At 41.9% G+C, this 12,025-nt stretch overlaps 1 long non-coding RNA gene across 1 annotated transcript; it reads right to left on the bottom strand.

Moving 5' to 3' along the window:
* Positions 1-1,705: 1,705 nt before the first annotated feature.
* On the bottom strand, positions 1,706-9,445 carry LOC134760797 (uncharacterized). Its single transcript, XR_010138776.1, has 2 exons — positions 8,162-9,445; positions 1,706-7,427 (listed from the first exon to the last, which is right to left on the bottom strand). It is a non-coding gene; the product is annotated as an uncharacterized LOC134760797 (long non-coding RNA).
* Between the last annotated feature and the right edge of the window lie 2,580 nt (positions 9,446-12,025).

The raw sequence follows: 12,025 nt of genomic DNA on the forward strand, positions 1-12,025 counted from the left end.
TCCAATTCCCTATTTTAGTTATTATTCAAGTTTATTGACTGATTCTATTTAAGTAACATGTGTTAGGACAAAGAAACACACTAGTCCAGGTGGAAGATTCATTTCAGAAAAGAGTATGGGGATTCACAGAACAGTGCAAATCAGGTTTTTAAAAAATAGAAGAAATGAGAAATGGTGCTTAAACACGTTGTATACTAAATTCCTAATGTATTTTCTCCTTAAAATTGATATCATTGTCTTACTAAGCAAAATTGGCCATTGGTGATTTAAAAAATGCATTAATTCTTCTCCCCTCACCCCCCCTCCTATCTTGTTTTAATCTTCATGACTAGCATTACCTTGAAGAAACCACAGCTGAGCCCAGGAGACATTATGGAACCAAATCTTGCCCATGACGATACTACTAACAGGCACAGACTTCATTCAAATTCAGCATCACCCAAATAGATGAATTAAGTTGTTTGCTTAAGCAATGAATGAATAATGAGACAGGGTGGGTTGCATTTTTCTTTTTCTTTCTCTTTGTAATTGTCATGAACCATACATTCCAATTTTCCAGTTTGTGCTTCAGTTAAAATCACATCAGTCCACTTAGTTTCTTCAGGCTCTCTAAGAGCCTCTGCTGGTTTCCTCCCTTTTCAAAGGCAGTGACTCTCAGCCATCCTGCAGAGACAGTACATGTTTGTAGCTCCCACAAAGCTTTGCTTACAGTAGATACTCACCAAATGTTTGTTGAATGAATCTTTGAAGAGAGAATGCCCTCTGTACTCCCTTCCTTTCAAAATACAAGATTTCTGGCTGGGTGAGGTGGCTCACACCTGTAATCCTAGCACTTTGGGAGGCCAATGTGGGTGGATCACCTGAGGTCAGGAGTTCAAGACCAGCCTGGCCAACATGGTGAAACCCTGTCTCTACTAAAAACACAAAAATTAGCTGGGCGTAGTAGTGCGCACCTGTAATCCCAGCTACTTGGGAGGCTGAGACAGGAGAATCACTTGAACCCGGGAGGCGGAGGTTGCAGTGAGCTGAGATCACACCACTGTACGCCAGCCTGGGTGACAGAGCGAGACTCCGTCTCAAAAAAAAAAAAAAAAGTAAAAATAAAAATAAATAAAAAGAAAAGGGGTATTTCTAAAATCCTAGAAACATGTTTGGTATGGCTTTCCTTAGAGACAAATAAAATTTCAAGATGGATAATGTCTGTGAAATTTGTCTTAAGAAGGTAGTGAGTCACATATCCATGCTGATGCCTAACCTAGATCTTGTTGATCCTAACCCTGACCTTTTGGTTGGTCATTGTGTGTCATTGGCCACACGGAAAGCCAGGCAAAAAGCAGCACCAGGCCAGCCTAAGTCCATCTGCAGCCCTGGAAGCACTGTCATGTATGGCTCAGTTGTGGATAAGCAAGTGATTCAATGGTGAGTGAGCAAGTGAAGCAAGTATTTACCAGGTCAGTGGAAGGCCAAGTCTGGAAAGTGAAATAAGGGCAGACAGTGGAGAGCCAAGGATGCTAGACTCGGGAGTGTGAATTCCACCCTACAGATAACCAGAGAGGCTTCCACATTTTTAAAAAAATTTTATTATTATTATACTTTAAGTTTTAGGGTACATGTGCACAACGTGCAGGTTTGTTACATATGTATACATGTGCCATGCTGGTGTGCTGCACCCATTACCTCGTCATTTAGCATTAGGTATATCTCCTAATGCTATCCCTTTTTTTTTTTTTTTTTGAGACGGAGTCTTGCTCTGTCGCCCAGGTTGGAGTGCAGTGGCGCAATCTAGGCTCACTGCAAGCTCCGCCTCCTGGGTTCACGCCATTCTCCTGCCTCAGCCTCCCGAATAGCTGGGACTACAGGAGCCTGCCACCATGCCTGGCTAATTTTTTGTATTTTTAGTAGAGACGGGGTTTCACTGTGTTAGCCAGGATGGTCTTGATCTCTTGACCTCGTGATCCGCCTGCCTCGACGTCCCAAAGGGCTAGGATTACAGGCGTGAGCCACTGTGCCCAGCGGCTTCCACAGTTTTTGACAATGGCAATAATGCTCATGGAGGCCATTCCTATAATCACCAAGCAGATATTTAGGAAAAATGGCACAAGTACTTTGGAAAACAGTTTGGTAGTTTTTTACAAAGTCAAATATACACTATTATGCATCCTTTATTCCTATTTGTTCCAAAGAAACGAAAATGTATTTCCACAGAAAGACTTGTGCATGAATATTCATACTAGCTTTATTCCAAAAAATCCAAGAGCCCAAATATCCATCAATGAGTAAATGGGTAAACAAATTGTGTTATATCTATACAATGAGATACCACACAGCAAAAACAAAAACAAAACAAAACCCCAAAACCAAAAAACTACTGATTCACACAACACGGGTGAATCTCAAAAACATTATACTTAATATAGCCAGATATAAGACTATAAATAGTATGACTTCATTTACATGAAACTCTAATGAAACTAATGTATAGGGACAAAAAACAGATCAACGGTCGCCTGAGGCTAGGGCTAGGGAGGTAGTTTCTACCACAAAGAGGCAAAAGAGACCTTTTGGGGTGAAAAAAATTGTTTTATATCGTGATTGTAGTGGTGGTTGCCCAAGTGTATGTATACATTTGTCAAACCTCATTGAACTGTACACTTAAAATGGTTGCATTTAAATATGTGCAAATTATACCACAATAAAGTTGACTGGTTATAAAAAAAAGAGAACTATATTTGGGCATAGCTTTACACAAGGCCAAGGCGAGGAAACAGAAGAGACTTTCCTAGGGTGTTTATGGTTTAGTATGAAGCTGAGGTGCAGATCCATGGCACACTGCCCTGCACTTAGGAACAATGGGTGGCAGAATGGATTAAGTGGCCAAAGAAGCCTATGGACAAGAAATACAGAAGGAGGCAGAGAGAAAGAGACAGAGAGAGAGGTCGGGGAGTAGGTCCACCATGGCCTGGAGTTAAAGAATGATACATCATTTTAGAGAAGGTCTTATTTATTTCACTCTTCCATCAAGGCCTGTTCAAATCCCACTTTCTTTGCAAATTCTTGCTTGAGTCCCTACCCACAGCAAACTTTTCATCTTTCCCTCTTTTGTACTCTTATAGTAAGTTCTGTTTAATTTATGTGTAAATAGCTATGGCCTCTTTTCTCTTCAACTGCTATTCAAATTGCTTAGTGCTAATTAATTTCAAATGTGCTTATGCCTTATCTCATATCTAGAACACAAGTTCCTTAAGAGAGTCCTGTACCTTGGATCTCCCCATAGTTCCTTAACTACAGCAGCTGGGCAGCTTTTGTAGATGTTCGTGATTCATCAATTTTCAGTTCCTAAAACTGGACTGGGTTAACATTTTGGGGTAAGGAAGATAAACCTACAATTCTATTATGATTGTACCTAGGGACTAAGTAGGGAGGTATTCTGCTTTGTGAACCCCTTGGTAATTCATTCCACTCCTCCTTTAATTGACAGACCATACTTTCTATCACAAAGCCAAGACCCTCTTCAGGCAAAGGCTTCTATGAGGCAAACTGAAATTGAGTTGATATAGTTACCCCATCCCATAATTTTATATTTCAATTTTTTGTTTGTTTTGTTTTTCCAATCAGGAATTTCAGCCAGGGCAGTCACATTTGTATTCGAAGCCTGCCAACTCTGACCCGAAATCAGGTCTCCGTTTAAGACACAACTTGACAAGTGGATTACATGTTCTAGTGAAAGGCAGATAAATGTCACTCATGTCACTATAAATAAAAGTCTGGGCCTGCTTATCAGCTTGTAGGGTTGAGGTCTTACCTTCAACACTTCTCAGAGTGCTTTACACTTTATTATCCTTTAAATGAGATCTTTTCCATCCAGCTTCTTCGAGGGAATTATTACTGTTCAGCTCTTTGAAACATATGGCTCCTGTCAACTCCCTGTCTTTTCCTTTAAGGAACAATACAACCTGTGGCCTTAAACAGAAATCTGCCAGAATTTTCTCAAATGTCATATTAGGGAATGAAATGTAGGAAGACTTTTTCATAGTAATGGCTCTAGGACACCTTCCATAGTAATTGATCTAGGATCTTGTACCTGCTTTACGAGCAAATCATGTTCTAGCAGGCTTTGGTTGCTTGGGGTTATGGTTTAGAGCATGGGATTGGTCATCTAAATCCATGTAATAACAAGTATGGTTTGCAAAAAAGGATTTTCATGGTTAGAGAAATTTAGAAATGCACAATCAAAAAGGCTCTAAGATGGCTGCAGAAATGTAGTCTGTTTAGCTCGATTTAATCCAGAATTCTCAAAGATATTTGACCACAGAACCTCCTTTTCACATATTTTTGGATACGCTACTCACAAAAATGTTTTTGAGTGACTTAAGGCATTAACACAGATTGAGACAGTTTAGAATTGAATTAAATAATATTTCCTTTTTTTTTTTTTTAAACTTGAGGCAAGGTCTCGCTCTGTTGCCCAGGCTGGAGTGCAGTGGCACAATCTCAGCTCACTGCAACCTTGACCTCCTGGGCTCAAGCTATCCTCCTGCCTCAGCCTTCCGAGTAGCTGGGACTACAGGCATGTGCCACCATGCCCGGAAATTTCTGCATTTTTTATGGAGACAAGGTTTCACCTGGTCTCAAACTCCTGAGCTCAAGTGATCCACCCACCTTGGCCTCCTGAAGTGCTGGGATTATAGGCGTGAGCCACGGCACCAAGCCAGAGTTAAATAATCTTTCTGTATTTATCAAAGTACACTTATTGAGGCCCTAAAAAGGCACATTTTTGTGTCTATATATCTGTATTACATTTCTGTACATTTCTGAGCTATATTCTAAAGCTCAATGAGGACAGAACTGGATATACACAAAAGTGTTTTGTACATTTGCTCACCAATGTCATGTTCATTTGTACCAGTGAATTACACTTGGTGATAATGATTGCAGACTGTTTTAGGTAACAAGGAACATTTGAGACAAGATCTGAATATAACAAAATCCTGGAAATGTGAAAAATTAGCTTTGGATGGGTTCTGGGAGGAGAAACTCGTAGATCCCACTTCCAGTTTTACATTCTAAGACAGAGGTTCTCAAATTTTTGGTCTCAGGACTCGTTTATACTCTTAAAATCCCAAGGAGCTTTTGTATAAGTGGATTATATCTATTAACTTTTACTATGTTAGAAATCAAACCTGGGAAAATTTAAAAATACAAATTTATTCCCTTAAAAATAAGAAACCCATAAGATCTTACCATAAGCAACATTTTTGTGAAAATAGCTATATGTTTGCAAAAAGATCAGTAAGAATATTGGCATTGTTCTACATTTTTGGAAATCTTTTCAATGTCTGGTTTGGTAGAAGACAACTGGATTGTCACATCTGCTTCTGATTCAATTTGCTGATACTGCATGTCACAGAGTCCCTGAAAAATTTCAGTTACACTTAAGAATGAGAACAAAAAGGGTAAATAACATCCTAATATTATGAAAATAGTTTCGACCTCACAGACCCTCTGAGAGAGTCTCTGAGGCCCTTGGGGTCTCTGAATCACACTTTGAGAGCTACTGCTCTAAGAATTCAATTCAATAAAAGTATTATATTTATTGAGAACCTACTGGATGCCCACCACAAGATAAATACACAGACATGTCCTCGCCTCCAAGGAACCTGCAGTGTCCCCTTCCACACCTCATTTCCAACCAAATCTTAATATTCCAAGACTCAGTGTCATTCCATAATACTTCCTCCTTGTCATTTTTTTATCCCATTAGATGACAAGAGCTCTACTTTTTTCCTAAGAGTCTGTAGCAATTATTATCTGTGCAATTCATTTGGGATTTTAATCATACACCACAGAGGGAGACTTATTATTCATCAAACTGTAACTTATTAGTAGTTTATATTTTGTGGTTATATTTTGTCCTTGCTACTGATGGTAGGCTCTTTCAGAGCAATAACTTATTTTACTTATGGTGCTCAAGGTAAGTAGCGAAGACTGTGGACCTTACACTGGTATTTAGTAGTTTGATTTGCAACTATTCAGTGTGGCAGAGACAAAGCTATGTGCTCACCAATCCTATTTCCTTTTCCTGTTCTTGAGCATTCAGACTCTTTCCCAGTCTCTCCTGCAATTGGGTTAGGGCCATGTGACTGGGTTTGGGCCAGCAGAATATAAGTCACCACGAAGCCTGACCCTTAAAAACACCCAGTGCGGCCCTCCTGCCCTGTCTTCCCTTTTGGTAGTGACTGTGGTGGCCATGTTGAGCTGGCAGAATCCCAGGATGAAAACAGCAGGATGCCCGAGTCATCACATGGAAGACAGCTCTGGAGAGTAGCCTGATACCACATAAACAAAGCTAATGAGGTTTCAGGCATTACTTGTTACTACAGCAAAGCCTACCTTATCCTGGAATATTTGTGGAAAAAGAATGTTCATAAATGAAATAGGAAATAATGTAAGACACAATACTATGTACGAAAAGAGTCAGGAGTGATGTGGAAGATGAGAGTGGGCAAGAGTCAGTTTGGGCTCATGTGCTGGGACAGACTTTATGGAGAAGAGGGGAAGAGATAATTTGAATGAGTAGAATTTGAGCTGTAAAAAAGGTGGTGGGAAGACTACGAGTCTCAGCAAAGTGGGAATGAGCAGGAAATATAAGTGAGGGAAAATGAAGACAGAGTCAATATTAGAAAGTTAACACCATAGCAGTGTGGTGGCATGCCTGTAGTCCAAGCTACTTGGGAGGCTGAGGTGGGAGGATTGCTTGAGTCTGGGAGATGGAGGTTGCATTGCGCCACTACATTTTCACCTGGGTTACAGAGAAAGATCCTGTCTGAAAAAGAAAAAAGAATGAATGAACGAGAGAAAGAAAAAGAAAGAAAGAAGGAAATAGAGAGAGAGGAAGGAAAGAAAGAAGGAAGAAAAGAAAGGTAACACTAGATGGGGAGTGGCAAAATGAGGCCTGTTAGATTATTAAATTGTCCAAAATAAGTGGAACATGCTAATAAAATTGTGAGGCTTCTTCAAAGCAAACAGTGTGGAGCACAACGATCACTTCAATGGAGATCACTTCCTGGTTCTTAGCAAGTTTTGGCCTGTGCACTGGGCATGGTATCACTGAATTTTCACAGAAAACCTATGAAGTCTATGATCCTCATTTTACAGATGAAGAAACTGAAGCTTAGAGAGGTGAAGCATCTTGAAAATGCATTAGTCAGAATTCTCCTGAAAAACAGGACCAATAGGATGTGAGAAAGTTTTATTTGAAGAAATTGGCTCACACAATTGTGGGGGCTTGATGAGTCCAAAATCTGATGGGGTAGGCCAGCAGGCTGGAGACCCAGGGAGGAGGTGCATCTGCTGGCAGAATCCATTCTCGCTCAGGGAAGGTCAGTCTCAGGGGCTGTAGTGCTGCAGTGTCCACTTTCAGGTGGTACCTGCACATCATGCAGAACCACCTGTAAACCAGCCCTGAGATTTCTCTTCTCTACATTAAGTCCTGGCATTTCTCACTCACTCACTGTGGTCTACCTTTTGGTCCATGTTTCAGTCAACCAACCCATCAGTTATAGCACTAACTCCCTGAGTTGCAACATTAAATGCAGAAATCCTGCTCAATCGGCCCCTATCAATACATTCAGCCTGATTCAATTTTATGTTTCTTCCATCTTTATCCCACACCTTTAATTTCCATTCTCACACATATTCCCTGAATTTCTGACTAAATTAGAAAACTCAAGTAGTTCTTTTGGAGTGTAGTATGCCTCGTGGATCACATTTTGTGCCTCACCTTTTGGGACTGCTAGGACTTGAGTCTAGTTATAGTTCTAGAAGCCAAGAGGGGTAATGGGGGTGTGTCCTGAGGAGAATCAGCATTGTCTTGCGAGACAACTGTATCGGGGAGGTCATGATAGATTCCTTAAGCAACGAAAGGTTAGTTCCCTCAGGTGGGGGTGGAGAGGACATCTACTGGGGTGGAGAAAATGCTTCTACGGGCAAAGATGACTCATTGGAATTTACGAACTCAATGTCCCCAGTGCCATCAAGGTCTTTCCATATACCCCCATTCCAATTTTCAGGATCCTATTCATTCCCAATCAATGCCCTCACTTTAGAAGTAGACAACCTACAAAGTCAAGAATTCAATCTGCATTTTAATTCAGCCACTTACAGGATGTGATTCGGAGTTGATTTTTAACAATCTTGGCTCTGCAGCTACAGGAGATAAGGGTCTCTTTCAGGGCAGAAATAGAAAGTTTCAGGTCACTTATGTTATACTTGAGCTGGGAATTTGAATCCCTGAGCTCATCCTTTTCTTTTCCTTCTCTGTCCAGCAACATTAGGGGCAACCAATCTCATTATACTTGTTATTTTGGCAAATATGTTATAAAGTATCATACACATGGTCACCCAGATCCTGCTTCTTTTTAGTTTTGGTAATATTTTGTGTAATTCTACTACTTCATCATACCATAGACTATCAGTGTTTTATTTACTACTGGAAAGTCATTCCTGTTTCTAATCTAATCAGACTAGAGAACCACTTCCAGAAACCTCAGAACCAATTACGAAAATGCATCCCTAAGATTCCGTTCCACTTGAACCACTTCCAGTACCAGAATCTGTAGCTGTCAGCATTTTCTAGAGAGATGGAATCAACATGTGGGCATATACAAAGACATTTATTATAAGGATTTGGCTCACATAACTATACAGATTGGCTAATCCAAATCTGCAGTGTAGGCCAGCAGATTCAGGACTCGGGAGGCAGATTACATCTCAAGGCAGTTGGCTAGAGAATTCCCTCTTGCTTGGGGGCCAGACTTTTTTTTCTATTCAGGCCTTCAACTGATGAAATGAGGTCCACTCACATTATGGAGGGCAATCTGCTTTACTCTACTGATTAAAAATGTTTATCTCAACCCAAAACTGCCACAATTACTGTTTTAAATACATCAGGTTATTCACAATGAATTTTGTAAGGATAAAGAAGGAAAGGAAGCACTTGGTAGAGGGATCAATAGTAGGCAAAAAAAAAAAATTGAGATTTTTTTTCTATGATAATTACAATGTTAATGGGGCTTAAAAATGAGTTGATGAATATTTAAAAACATCCTAGTTTCTAGATATTGTATATTTTCATATTGTTTTTCACATTAATATAATCCAGATACTAGCTGCGGCCTTCCTCTCTCCCGTTGAGATCTAGGCAAAAATGTTTCAAAACCTCTGGGTTCTCTGTCTGCATAAGTCCAAAGTCTGGTTCAGTATTTCTGCTAATTTCTTTTCTTTTCTTTCTTTTTTTTTTTTTTTTTTTAAGATAGCGTCTCGCTCTGTCACCCAGGCTGCAGCGCAGTGGTGCAATCATAGCTCACTGCAGCCTTAAATTCTTGGGCTCAAGTGATCCTCCTGTCTTAGTCTCCCAATTTGCTAGGATTAGAGATGTGAACCATCATACCTGGCTTCCCTGCTAATTTCTAACACTAATAAATTCTCACCTCTTCTGCTTCTAGAGCTCTGCTATGTTGCCCACCCCGTGGTGGTTCCAGACCACAGTGACCCCAACTGGAGACTTTTTATTTGATTTCTACAAGAAAAACCCATACCAAGCCTGAGTCTGACAGGCTTTACTGGACACATTGGGCCAGGGAAAGTGTCACAATACTTAGTCCATATCCTCCTGCCATCTTTCAAGTTTCTTCGCTCTTTTACCTGCCCCTTCTCTGAGTGCCAAAACTCCAATTTTTGTATTTCTATGCAAACCAATTTCACCACCCAGGTGAATTAGCTTGCACTCCCCAAATTTTGTTACTGGACTCTTTCCTTTGCAAGGGATAAGAATTTAGCCAAAGCCAGCTTAGCGAAAAAGGAAACTTTTGGCTGGGAGTGGTGGCTTACGCCTGGGATCCCAGCACTTTGGGAGGCCAAGGCGGGCGGATCACGAGGTCAAGAGATTGAGACCATTCTGGCCAACATGGTAAAATCCCATCTCTACTGAAAATACTAAAATTAGCCAGGCGTGGTGGTGAACATTGGTAGTCCCGGCTACTTGGGAGGCTGAGGCAGGAGAATCGCTTGAACCTGGGAGGTGGAGGTTGCAGTGAACCGAGATGACGCCACTGCACTCCAGCCTGGCAACAGAGTGAGACTCTGTCTAAAAAAAAAAAAAAAAAAACAAACCTTTTTTGGCTCACAGAATCAAAGGACAGACTTACTCAAACTGCAGGAAGAGAGGGATTTAACTGGAACCAGGGAATTAACCCTGCTTCTCTCATTGCCTACTGGCAACAAGTCCCAATTCTTATCTTTTAGCGTTCATGCACTGGAAAGATGCAGTCTTAAATTTCTTATGGTTCAAAGCTCAAAAATGCTGGTAAGGCTGGGCGCAGTGGCTCACACCTGTAATCCCAGCACTCTGGAAGGCCGAGGTGGGCGGATCACCTGAGGTTAGGAGTTCGAGACCAGCCTGGCCAACATGGTGAAACCCCGTCTCAACTAAAAACACAAAAATCAGCGGGGCGTCATGGCAGGCGCCTGTAATCCCAGCTACTTGGGAGGCTGAGGCAGGAGAATCGCTTGAACCCGGGAGGTAGAGGTTGCAGTGAGTCTAGATCTTGCCACTGCACTCCAGCCTGGGTGACTGAGTGAGACTCCGTCTGAAAAAACAAAAACAAAACAATAAACCCTCCCAACCCGCCAAAATGCTGGTTAAGGATTCTAAATGGCTCAACTTGGCCAGCTGTCTATCCCTGAACTGCCTATGGTGTACATGTTCCTATAATAGCACCTCCCAGGGAAACCAGAGGGGCTGTTTCCAGGTAAAAGGAGGAATTTCACCATAGATATAATACTTTGGAATAGTTTTGGCTATCCTTAAGTAAAACACGAGATGACTATTTCTCTAATTTCCACACTAGTAGTTTAAACAAAGTAGTCATCAGACCACAGAGGAGGGGGCAATAAATACTGCCTGACAGGTAACTCGGAGAAATACTTTCAAAGAGGCCTCATGAGGTGAGCATTTAGCATTGTGTGTGATGTGTGTCAAACCAACAGGGGATTCAGGGAGACTTCCAGGCTTCAGCAAACGGACAAATATACCTCCTCTTCCAGACCTCTCCTTTCATATGAAAAAAATTCGTTTGGGACCACCAGAAAACAAAGGATAAAAGTATCGTGTTAGAACAAGGACGGATGAAAAACGACCTTTGCTTGAACTGAAACAGAAGCTATGTGCATAAGTGACTTAACTCCTCTATAACTTGGCTTTCTTATCATTTACACGAGGGTGCTAACAGTACCCTCACAAGGCTCAAGTGAAGATTACATAGGACAATCCCTTAGTCAATGTCTTGGTACACTGTAAAGGCTCAGTAAATGCTGGAAAATCATATTAGCAACTATTTTCTATCCATAATTGTAGCTGGAAGGTTGTATTGGATGCTAAATACCGGCTAGATCCCATTCGGTAACTATTATACTTATTTATTTGCATAACAAGCAAATTATTGGTGCAAAGCAGCCATTATTACTGTAAAATACTTTAAAATGCTCCTTTTGATAGTCCAGGTACGTACTGCGGCACAAAACTGCGAGAAACCAGGAGATGGAAGTAACGAGTGAGTTTGGATGCTTCGATTCTACCCCAGATTGAGATGGGTGAGAATAGAGGCAAAAGAAGACATCTTCTTCCAAACAAGAGGTGACCAAACGGGCAAGGGAGACCTCCTCCCGGGCATGCAGAGCGCAGCGATTCTGTGACCAGGGAGCCGGAGGGCTGGGGCTAGGAGATCCCGGCGGAGCCGCGGTAGAGCAGTCGCCCGTGTGCCCCCGCGACTCAGACGCGCTCGGCCTCGCGCTCCGGCGGTGGGACCACCGAGGGCGAGCTGCAGCCTTCGCCACCCGGTCCGCCGCCGGACTCCGCCTCCCACAAGCAGCCCGGCGAGGCCCTCTTCGGCCGCACCCTCACCCAGCGGAGCCTCCTTCCCAGCTTCCCCGGCGGCGGCACCGTGACGTCACCTCCGGTCTCCAGCGC

Source organism: Pongo abelii, chromosome 21 (assembly GCF_028885655.2).
Source record: "Pongo abelii isolate AG06213 chromosome 21, NHGRI_mPonAbe1-v2.0_pri, whole genome shotgun sequence".
NCBI classification, from domain to species: Eukaryota; Metazoa; Chordata; class Mammalia; order Primates; family Hominidae; genus Pongo; species Pongo abelii.